Raw genomic sequence first — 12248 nt, 5'->3', positions numbered from 1 at the left:
ACTGGTTGGTAGGTCAGCACAGCTCTAGATATACCCAACCTAAATCCTCCCGGGTCACCCTCAGACATAAATCATAAACCTACAGTACATCCTGCCTATGCTTCTCATGTTTTCCCAGGGCCAGTTCCTTTGAAAATCATGTTAAAACCCCTGTAAGGTTCCCTGCTCAAGAACAGCAGAATAATTCCCGATATTAACGGCGGCAGTCCGATTTAGAATGATTCCGGAGCCGTTGTAGCAGTTAAACGCATTCCTAGTTTTGTGGAGGCCATTATTCCTGCTTCTTAATCACCCCCTCGGCTTTTATAACCTTCCCAAGCCTTAGTGTGTGGCTGGGGGGGGGGGGGGGAACCACATGTGGGCAGAGACGAGGAAATAACAGCACTGCCAGGCCCTCCCCTTATCTAAACTAACCACCACTAACAATGCACAGGACACCAGCGCATGCATACTGTCTTCTTTAGTATGCTAAATGAATAATAAAATTTCTGAAGCTTGCCGTCATTTTATATTTTTTTAATCAACCAACCATGACAAAAGACAAACAATGCCTTAGTAAATCTCTCAGTACTTCCCGTTACCCTGTCTGTAGCTGTCAGCCCCCGAGCACATTGGTTCTTAGTGGAAAAAAAAACATATAGTATCATTTTTTAAAATGACAGTAATTTCCTTATTTCCTTTTTCAGACACTGATGAATAAACATTTGGTGCACTGGTGAGTATTTACAGCAGCAGGATATTATACTGTATGTAGTATGTGACTCACTGACATGTTTGTAAAAAACAATGGATCTGTACGCCACAGAGAAATAAGATCAGGCTTTGGCTATACAGACAGTACTTGTTAGTAGGATCAATACATAACATCACCACCCTTATAAGAGTTTTTTGATTTTCTGGGCACAAAGGGTGTGACTGTTGTTTAAACTGAACTGTCACATAGCAGCAGACTTCTGTTTTAAGCAATAGCTCCTCTAAGAAAGCTGGTTTTTCTTGATAAGACAGTAAAATATTGGTCTGTGGATAATGTGATGCGGGCGAGGCCCCTTTCAATAGAGAGCAGATGAAAGAAGCAGACCCAGTGTGGGAGATGGAGCACAGTTGACCTTTCTGTTTCCCTGCTTCCATCCATCACCTTCTCTTTACCTGCTCCCAGGTTTGTAAAGCTACAAAGTAGATGGAGAGGTGTGATTAGGCTGCGCAAATCTTATTGTTACGGAGCTGTTGTTCTGAGTGGATATTCCACTTATCTCTTAGCTAACAGTCTATTTAAAGCAGCTAGCCTCTAGCCTTTAGCTTGTAGTTGACAGTATGTGTGAAGTGGCTTGTCTAGTTTAGTAAGAGTTAACTGACACCTGGGCACTCAGACACCAAATAGACCCAGCTCACTGTGATGGGTGACACGCTGTCACACCAGGCTTGATGGCATAATTTACCCAGGTCACAGCCATGCATACTGTTTAGCGGGGTGAGAATGGGGGTGGGAGGGTGCATAGAGAGCCAATGCTTGTTTACCCTGCGCCTGATGGCCCCCTGCCAGCAGCTACGGCAATTATCACCTTGGAGGAATGTGGGATCCTTGTGTTAAATTCCCTTTGACCCCCCTGTTGGAGGAGGTCAGGAGGTGGGCACTCTCTCCAAGGGGGGCATGCAGTCAGTGGGTGCAGGGTGAGTACTGTGTGTGTTTATATATGTATGGTGGCCTAGGGAGATTCCCTAGATCTCCATCCTCAGTCCTGCAATCTCCGCGCCTGCAGACCCCCAACATGCCAAACAAGATTTGCATGGTGTGTTTACAATGTAAATTGGTTTCTAAAGGTCTTAATTTCACTTAGGGTAGCACCAAAGGTGGTCTTGGAGCATACATTAGAACCAGGTTTCATGTGTAATAGAGGGTTCTAGAAAAAATATGGAGAAACTTTTAGATAACTGTCAGATTTCTAACTTTCCTTGTAGCTTAAGTTCATTATGTGAAAAAAAAATGCTTGGTGCACAAGCTTTTAACAACTAGTGTTTGTCTCAGTATTACATTAAAGACACCTCAATAAATTAGCCCAACCGCTGGCACGCTTTGAAGACCTCAGTATTTGTGATTTTAATGTGTTTGTTTGTCTCAAGCTGTTTTTAGTACACAAGTGTAAATCACAACTTTACAAGTCAGTGTAGCGCACCGTAAAGGGTGGCTGTTAATGTGCATGTGTGTGTGTGACTGAGAGAGTAAGTGAAAAAGGAGAGGAGTGGGTTTAGACACGAGAGGTGTATTATGTCTGATGCTCATCACTCTAGAAGAGAATTAGATGAGTACACATGACACGTTTCGGCACACGCACGTACATAGGCACTCATCTTTTTTCCCCCTCCATCTCCCTGTGGCCCATATCAAATGTTTCCGTGAGTGTGAAGGAAGTAGTTGGGAAATAGTATCATATGTGCTGTAGGGAGTGAACACACCATGGAAATTGATTGTGTATGGAATCACTATTTTCTGACCATGATTGAGGCTCCAAGCTTATGCATTTTTATCTTCTCTTTTACAGGCTCTCTATGATGGCCGTCCGCAGAATGTGGTGCTGTCTGCTATCCGGTTATGGCTGAGGTAGGATACCAGAATCATGAGCCGAAATCTTTTTTTTTCCAATTATTTTCTTTTTCAAACCTTAAATTTTAATTCTTATATAGTCTCAATACCTGTGCATTCATGCTACCTCTTCACCAATCCCAGGGAACGCAATTTCATTTCTTCATAGGCAGCATCGAATACTGAAAAGCATAAATGTAACTGTGGTGAGATGACAATAAAGGTCCTTGAATCATTGAATCCTGTCTGCTTGTCTGTCTCTTTTAGATGACAGTGATGACATAATATATTGGTACAGTTTTTTGTGTGATGTATTGCTTAAGGCACAGTTTCTGTAAACTATGTTGTAATAGCTTCAAAGTCAGCGGTGGAAGTAAGTGTCTTCCTGAAATGTCTTGATGATTTTGTCTCGCTAACCTCAGTTACCCAGGGACCAGCAACTGTGTTCTGTCCTGAGTAGTCTGTGTTAAGCTGTGCAATGATTAACTCCTCCTTGAAGGCAGCCACCCTTGAAATGTGAGGGCCTTTACACGTTGTGACAAACCAGAGTATCCCTGCAGTGTCATCAGATCACCTCGCCACTTTCAATTAGTGGTCATCTCGGACCCCTTTTCGCCATGCTGGCAGGACAGAGGAGCAGCAGCGGGCCAGACCCATGGCCTAGCCCTGTCCCAAAGGTCTAACGCTCTCATCATTTATTTATCCACACACAGGCAGACAAAACAACACACACCCATCCTGTACTAGGACCAACAGCTGCCAGCTAGAAGAGGGTATAGCAGAGTTAGGGTGTGGTAAAGTGAAAAAGGGAGGAACCATTTCAAACGACAGACATTTTCACTCACAAGGCACAATCAGTAGATCATCTGCACCTTCTTGTCAGGAGTTGAACTTCTTCAGCGTTGTCATGGCGACGTAATTTACTCCTCCAAAGGGGCTGTTCTTCTCCGTTTCAAATTGCACTGTAATATTGGTGGTGGTTGGGAAGGTGGAGGGTGCACTTGACTGTACTCTGATAAGGAATTCTTTGAGGAGAAGGCTATGATGTACTGAACTTGAGAAAGTCTTTTGATCTCAGTTTGTATGCTAATGAATCTGGTCTTATGTATGCACTGTAAAGCAACTCTTTGCCTTTGTTTATTTAGATGGTTTTATGTGGAGCCTTTATCATTCAGACATTATTGTGTCATTTGCATTACCCTCATTCCAAAGATAATTGCAGCGGTTGCAGGGTTTCTTTTTATTTGCCTGTGTTGTGCGCACAGGGGCAGCCACAGCTGAACTTCTAACTGGCTTTTTGTCTGTTTGATAGCCTGATTGTACAGTAAGTAAGCCCCTCTTGCTTTGCAGACTTCTGTCTCCCTCAGCACACTCGCTGCCTCAGCACTCATCCTCGAGCAACACACTCATTCACACGCGCTTTCGCATGACTACACAAATGCACAAACAGGACTTCAGCCTTGACTGGCTCACGCACACAAAACACACTCGCTTACTCACTCAGGAATTATCGTGGTAGTACAACTAGAGAGGAAGAGTGAGGGAGATGAGAGAGAAAGAGGCATTGAGACAGGGGAAGCAGAGGGAGGGAAAAGAAGAGCGATTGTCCCAACACAAGTATTTTATCCCCAAGCGGTTTTTAAACACTGCCATGTCCGTGACCCAGTCATGAGGACAAGCCATTGTTCTTTCCTCTAGCTGTTGTAGCAAAGCCTATGTAAAGAATTAAAGTTGCAGTACTTACTTATTTCATGTGAAAACTTGTATTTTTTGCCACAAAGTATATTTTACACATACTTTTTGTACTAAAAGTAAAATTAGAAGTTTGTTAATAGCTTCTTAGGTGTGTTTTTCGTGGCGGGTTTAAGGCTGTACAGCTCAGCAGTATACTCATGTCGTACTTTGAAGGATGTGAAAGACATGTGCTAGAGTGGCTTTTTCTGCTGCTCTTACTTTTTTCTCTCCTTGCCTGTACTGCCTCTACTCTGGCTATGTGTATATGTGTGTGTGTGTGTGTGTGTGTTCTCTCTGGTCCGCTGCTTTGGCACAAAAAGGAAGTCCAGGCCGCCCCATTCTTTGTTTTGCTTCTTGTAGGAAACTAGCAGCAAATTGTGGCTCAATGAGGCGTTGCTATTTTGTATGGTCTGATAAAGTGCAAACGAAACCGTCTGTGCTGCACCGGCCTGCTGCAGTGTTTTCCATTGTAGCCCGGCCTATGAATGTAGGTCTGTGTGATGCTTGGGTAGTGTTGAACATTAGGGGGGGTGGTGGTGGGCGGGGGCTGCTGAGGGTAGGGACCATTCACACAGTTTTAAGATGTCACCCAGTGTTTGGAGCTGCTGTCCACTGTGTTTAATTTTGATGAGGGATGATTAGAGCTCTGCTTAAGACTGGAGGAGAGTTTTCTGTCTTGCTTGCTTTCAAAGGTTTCAAAATCCCAATATTGTAGAGTTCTCAGATAGCGCCAACATGACACACTTGTCAAAGTGATCAGAGCAGGGCATATGTGTGTGGGTGTATTGATGTGCGTGTGGGAAATATCCCAGTTTTACTTCAATGCATTCATTCAACACCTGTAGTAACTGTTTAGGTTGGGTGACTCACAAAATACGCAGTCATTTCGTGAAGATTTTACATTTCAGCAAGCCAAGCTTGAAGCAAACACTTGAACGTGATCTTAAGAGTTTATGGATCAAAGATTGAAACGCTGCCAAGTTGTGAAGTCTGGTAATATTACCAAATAATATTATAAATATACTACTTAACTTTTCCATTATTTTTACTTTTACTTTGGTGAAGTGTGAAATTCTCTTTTAGAATAAATAAAACTGAAGGTTTAACATTTTCTTGGAGCTGAAAACAAAAGGGGGTTGCAACAGAGAAAAAAAATGTCTAAATCAAACATTTAGAAAATCATGTAATTTTTAGGGTTGCAGCCTTTGCACATAATATTTTCAGACTTTTTCCATGACGTGATTTCGCATTTTTCAACACCACTGGGATGCACAGGGAGCAAAATGTTGCGAAGATCCGCAGATCAAGTTCATTGAGTCAAGCAAAACAAACACATGGCTTGGGAGACAGACAAAGAAGGAGGGTCTTGGGTGTGCCATGGCCCTTGTCTAAAGCGGTTATGGGGCCCACATGGGCGTTCTGCTCTCCAGAGGCTGTTGGGGTAATTATCTGCCAGGGTGCACGTGTGGGAGTGTGTATCAGAACGAGGGTGTTTCTGTGCCCATGTCTGTGAGGTGCACATGGGATTGCGGTGCTGGATGCTTCCAAGCATTCAGTCTTGTATCCTGGTGCTGTGGCCCAAACAGGATGAAATGCATATCCACTCAACCCTATATATTTCTTCACGCTTCTGTGATCTATATGTGCCCTCCAAACACACAGAGACATACATACACACACACACAGCCTTTATGTCCATTTTTCGTTTACACCCCAGAGTTGAGAAAGGGAATCTGGGAGTCTCAGAGGAGGAGCATGGCTAAGGGAAGAGACTGAGGAGCCATCTTTGACATGGGGCATGGGGCCCGACGGCACAAAGCCCCATTCCCTGCTCCTCCATGTGGAAAATGGCAGGAGAGCAAGAGGAGGAGGGGAGGGAGGCAAAAAAAAAAGTGGAGGAAAGAGGGGGAGGCAGCGAGGGAGAGTGGGATCTGCTAATCACCAGGGCAACACTCATTTAATTGACATGTGAAATTTGAATTCATCTAACAAGTCGATAGGCAGGACGACAATGGACCAGTCATCGGAGCGACAGCTGAGGGCTGAGGCCAAGGTCTTTGTTAGAAGTAGCAGTGTTGTTGGGTGGGAAGGTTGTCCACAAGGAGATTATAACCCATTATGCCTTTGACCCTTTTAAATAACTCCACGGCTGCCCTTAGACTCTAACACACACCATAGCAAGGGTTGTTTATGTGTTTGCGTATGTTCTTGTTTTTCTTTTCAGCAGAAGCCAGAGCGAGTAAACAACTATTTTTTATACTACAATAAGCCTGACCCTGATAATTCCAGTGGTTTGAAAGAGGAAAAACACAAAAGGAGATGGGCAGGGAAAAAAAACTGCAATCTGTCCAATCCTGCTTTTACAGAAATCAATAAGCTATTTAAGGTCATCAGAGAGCATCACCACCGTCGCCCAGCTTTTACGGGAAGTAAAAGCATACTAACTCTCACTGCCACCCTGGAAAAGGTGCACGCCATTATTCACAACTCATTTATTCAGGATATTACAAAACACACTGAACATGTGCTTCTAAGTACTTTAACTGTGAAATTGGGATTGCTATGCAGAATGGCACATACAGTCTGTGACCAACAAATTTTCTCACAGATTCACATTGTGGGAAACAGTCTTTGGCTACGCTAATGAAGGAGCTCTAGGGATAGCAGTGATGGTCAGTTGGATGTTTGGTCAGTCAGTTGGTCCAAAACTTGTGTCCAGACTGAAAAATCTTGACAAATATTGGACGGATTGTTATGCAATTTTGCACAGACATTAATACTCCCCACAGGCTGAATATTAATAACTTTTGGCATACTGGAAAAGGAGGGTGATTCCTTGACTTTTCATTTAAAGCTATCATCAAGTCAAAGTTTCAGTTTGTCCAATAGTTCACAACAAGTTAACTTTCTGAGGTACAGTTGCTATGGAAAGTAAAAACATACCAATCAAAACAGAAAAGGGGCAAAATATTTCTATTTCAATATTCCCAAACTATTTTGAATGACAGAACTATAGATGGAATAAAGCCTTTTTTTCAAAGAAGGTTTGTGTATAGTTGGTCTTGAAACTATCAGTGTCAGTGTTTTGAATTTTTCCTGCAGTGAAGTATGTGCGGCTTATATGTAGTGCAAATTGTTTTGCCTAGGCTAATGAAACAAAACAAAACTGAGCCAACTTCCCAAAAGACAAAAATGAATTGCAGACAAACAAACAAACAAAAACAATTGTGCACTAAGCTATGGTTTAAGTCAGCTGGTCCTCTTCAAGACACAAACTCTGGCCTATATCTGCCAGCAAAGTCTAATCTGTTTTTAAGAAAAAAGCTCCAACCTCTGCATATATAAGTCATAGCTGTACCACGTAATCTGTACCAATTAACAAATGAATGAAGTCATAAACTGTGATTTATCTGTTTCTAAATATAAGTTAATAACAAACAGATCACTAAACATGTCAAAAACGTTCAATCGAATCAAAAATCAGCATCTTCTCAAAACACATCAGAACCTCCCCTCCACCTATCCCATGTTTGGTGCATTCCACCACATCCCCATAAAGGGTGTCCAAATGGGCTGGCCTAGGTTTGGCACTTCCTGGGTCTAAAACAGAGGATAGCAAAGTGCAGCATAGGGGAGAGGTAAGCAAATCAAACACAAAGTTTCCATTAAAATGTTGAAATATACCAAATTTGTGTGATGTTTGCGGACTAAGAAGCAATCCAATGTGTGAGTTTGAGCAAACAATGAACAACAAACATGAATGGAATCACTGTCAACAGGCCTCAAACAGTCACTCAGCACCTGTTATCAAACAACACAGACACTTTAGTACAAGCTAGCTAGGTGGCTGTGGTGGGCAGGTGTTTAACTCAGATTAGAGGGCATGTGGTAACCCCCTCCCCCACCACCACCACACAGTCATACATGTTTTAAACAAACCACCAGGTTAGCCAAACTTATATGGAAGACAAAACAAAGGTGAAACTGTCCAAACTATTGTAAACATCTAGTGCAGTTTACAGACAGACTTCCCTGTTCAACTTGGACCTGTTTACTCTATGTACTTAAAGAAATTGTGCGCACACACAGTTTTCCAGTACAATATGGGATTATTAGCAACATTTCAGGTTCGCTCATTTTCTGGTTAAGGGGGTTTAAATTATCTGGATACAGTGTTGACTTGTTTACAACCAGTCTAATTATCTAATCACTCATTTTTCTTTCCTTGTAGGACTTTATTGTTTGATTTTGCAGGGCCTTCAGCAATCACTTAGGCAAGAACAGTGTTATCACAAGAGAAAGAGATGATGGCAATACCCGATGTTTAAATTAAAGCCTTTTAGGTGGAACTAATGCTGTTTTTCATTCTTAACCCTAACAGAACATTTGTCTTCCTGATGGCCTCCCTGCTTTGATTGGAGCTGTCTGACACCTGTTGTTCTGGATGGCATCAAACCAGCTGTCTGTACCTCTGGTGAGTCCCGTCCAGTTTGAGAACAATTTAAACAGAGCACAACTTCATGGAGCAATGATTCTATTTTCCACATCTCCCTCGCTGTGGACCCCTCAACCCACCAGGCATTGCTTATCTACCCATTCAGTATAATATATTTTTGATTTGGGATGTCTAAATGACCTCCACATCATAACAGTGTACTTCACAAATGTTCTTGTGTTTTGTGTTGTTGATCTATCCCTCTGCTAACAGATAGTTTCATTGTCAAAGGTGACTTTGTAGAAGTGGCCGAGAGTCAGAGGAGACTCACAATACTTCCAAGTCTTTCAGCCAGAGTATAATCCTCTTCCTTTATCTCTCTGGCTGATCTGGGCCAAAGCCCTGTGTGTGAGAATGATTCAGTGACTGGCTGCTTTTCTGTAGCTGTCAGTTATGTTTTCTCTTCCTCATGTACTGTTTCTCTTGTTCTGTAATTCTCACTTATATGTCTGTTGTTCTGTTGCTTCTTTAGAGTTACCTCTTTCTGTGTTCACCACCTCTCTGTTTTTCCTTGTATGGGCAACAAAGATTGCTGATATGATGTTGCTCTCTTTTTATGTTATAACATTATCTCTTTGACACACACACATACACCACCTCGCACTACATACACTGGCCTGACAGGCAACTTGGATTATGTCCAAGAATCACAGCTGGATTGTTGTGTGTATGTGTGTGTTTCCGTGAGGGGGTTAGTGGGCTGCCTCTGATTGGCCCACTGGCACGGGAGCCAGGCAAGATGCTGATTGGATAGATGTATGGAGCCTGGCGTGCAGGTTTCTGTGTGCCATGTAGTTTTGCCTCCCAGAGCGCTGGCCGATAGCTCCACATATTGGATGCATTACAGATTAGAGCCAATGCAACTGTGTACGCATGACTGTGTGTGTGTCTTTGTGTGAGTCTGTGTGTCTGCACTGCTCATCTGTGCAGGAGCACTTTTATCCTCTATGAACAAATAAGCGCTGTCTCCTTTCACCGGCGTGATCACGAAATGCATTTGCCTCTCCCAGACTAATCATTAATTATTAACGGCAGATTGGACTTGGCATCCCCGATCGATGCAGTAGCTACCCGCTGTTAGATGATTAAGATTGCTCTTAAATACATTTTAGGACACATTATCAATCAAAATGTGAGAATTTATTGAGTCTTTATGATAATGGTAGACAATTAGAACATGATTTATTGCAGGATTTGTGAGCTTATCTAGCTCAAAGTGAGCTGCCTTAACACAAATTTTCAGCATAATTGTACAGAGGAGAAAATATGCACTGATACAGAATTATCAGCCAGCTTGAAACTGTTACAAGAAGTCTCTGGTCGGGAGTTTCGTCCAGCTTGGATGTCTCAAACCCAGAAAATTTTGATAAAGGTGAACTCATATTTACTGTTCTTTGTGTCTTGTTTTTTTTGTCATGAAGTACTTCTTTGATTGAAGTATGTATCGAAGTGTGTGAATATTTCATACTTTTACCAAAACGTCATTTTTACCGTCATCAGCATCAAAGAGATGTAAAATTAGTGTGAAACATGAAGTGCCTTTTTAAAACCTCAATCACAAATTGTATGTCCAGTGCCTCCTCACCCGACCAGTTGTTTATGAGTCTATGAATCCAGATCAAGGCTCTAGAAGAAAGTTTGGTGTCAGTGGGACAAAAAAAAATCTATGGGTACAAAATCAAGTTGTGGTAATAACTTGGGGGCTCATCAAGCCTCGAATTGAATGCCACTTCTCCTCAACAAAAATCTTGACAGGAGCAAAATATGGAATTGCTACTCACAGATACAAAAGATGAACCACACTGTAGTTCAATAACTACATATTCAACCCCTTGATTCTAATATAACCATCAGAATCGTGCTGTGCAGTTTAGTGGCGTCATGAGTTACCAATTTCTTTTCTGGTTCCACCTTCAAGGAAAATAAACAGAGATGAGAGGTGAGGAGAGGAGAGGAAGAAAAGGCTAAGAGTGGAAAAAAACAAGGGAGAAAAGTAAGAATAGCACAGAGAGAGGAGAGAAGAGCGGAGACATGAAGAGTGCTGAAAACAGTCACTTACTCCTCTCCGTGACAGTCTGCCTTATTAGAGGTCCTAACTCTGTCATTACACTTGTCAACACCATCCAACGTAATTGATGCAAGTGCAGGGCTAAACCACCAAGGCTTACCGTACATGACACACACACACACACACACACACACACACACACACACACACACACACACACACACACATACACATACATTAAAAAAATAAACACAATGTGACCATACATGCAAACATGCTGCCCATATGGACACGTGGAAACAGATTAACAGACACACATACATATTCACACACAAAAACAGTTGCACCATCAGCATGGCTGCACATGCCACACGGTAGGACACACACACACACACACATACAAAGCGCTGCTTATTGAAAACATGGCAGCGTTGTCAACCCCAGACGGCTCTCCTCTGCCCACCTGTCATAAAAATCGAGAGGAAAATTCACCTGGCTGGTATCTCAATCTTCTTCAGTGCTTAGCTTAGCTTAGACCAACCATCTGGCTCAGCAGCTCTGCTTTTCCTCCCTTCTTTACTAACTCTCACTCTCTCTTAGTCTTTTTAAAGCATGTCAGCAGTTACCCAGCGCAGCGGTCTTAGTAAGGCTGCTAACGTGGCTAAGTGTCCCTGGGCCTCTTAGTTAGTGGGTGCCGTGTTTCTTTATATGTGTGTGTGTGTGTGTGTGTGTGTGTGTGGGTGTGTGTGTGCTTCACAGATGGTGATGGGAGGGAGGGGAGAGTTGGAGGGGGTGATGGAGAGAGCTGTCTGAGGCTCCGGCAGCTCTTGTCTCTCAGGCAAGGCAGTCTGTCTGCGGGCATCTGTACTGGCAGCCCCCCCACGCCTCCCTCCTTTCCCTGTCCACCATCGCCACGGCCACCTCACCATCCAGTGCCGCAGCTTGGCAACAACCCAGCGTGCAGAGCAGTCTGTGAAAGATGATTCCCCTTGACCTCAAATGTGTCACTTCACCGCCAAGCTTCTCAGTTTGCTCCAGCGGATGATTATTTTGATAAATGATAGGGGTGAATTATACATTATAGTTATGTTGGGAGAAGAGCAGACTGTGACTGGGAAGAGTACAGCTGAAAGTTGCTCAGAGGGGGATGTCTCTGTGTTTGTGCACATCTGCATATGTGTGTATGTACATGGATGCACATGTGGTGTTGTATCTGCGTGGTTGTCGGCGAGTGATTGTCTGTGATTCGGAGCTGGTCTCAGGGTTTGTGGGTTTTGTGTGGCCTGTGAAACTTTTGAAGATGATTAGATGAGTGGTGTTTGTAGTGTACCCTGTAAGATTGCTTCGTTATTTCTGCTGCTGGCTTATTGATCACAGCGCAGCGAGTCACAACATTATATTTAACAACATGGCTCCTCACTATAGGCAGATGG

At 43.0% G+C, this 12248-nt stretch overlaps 1 protein-coding gene across 11 annotated transcripts in view; it reads left to right on the top strand.

Annotated features, from left to right (window-relative positions):
• Positions 1-7862: 7862 nt before the first annotated feature.
• The window catches only part of zic6 (zic family member 6), a 72953-nt gene continuing 68567 nt past the window's right edge, over positions 7863-12248 (top strand). For all 11 annotated transcript variants that reach the window (XR_010929684.1, XR_010929683.1, XR_010929681.1 and 8 more), the window contains exons 1-2: positions 7863-7950; positions 8694-8786. The gene's annotated coding sequence lies outside the window, so the exon portion shown is untranslated. The remainder of the gene's footprint in view (positions 7951-8693; positions 8787-12248) is intronic.

The sequence above is a fragment of the Thunnus thynnus genome, chromosome 9 (assembly GCF_963924715.1).
Source record: "Thunnus thynnus chromosome 9, fThuThy2.1, whole genome shotgun sequence".
Lineage (NCBI taxonomy): Eukaryota > Metazoa > Chordata > Actinopteri > Scombriformes > Scombridae > Thunnus > Thunnus thynnus.
Note: the sequence above shows the minus strand (reverse complement) of the source record. Positions and strands in the feature narration are given on the sequence as shown.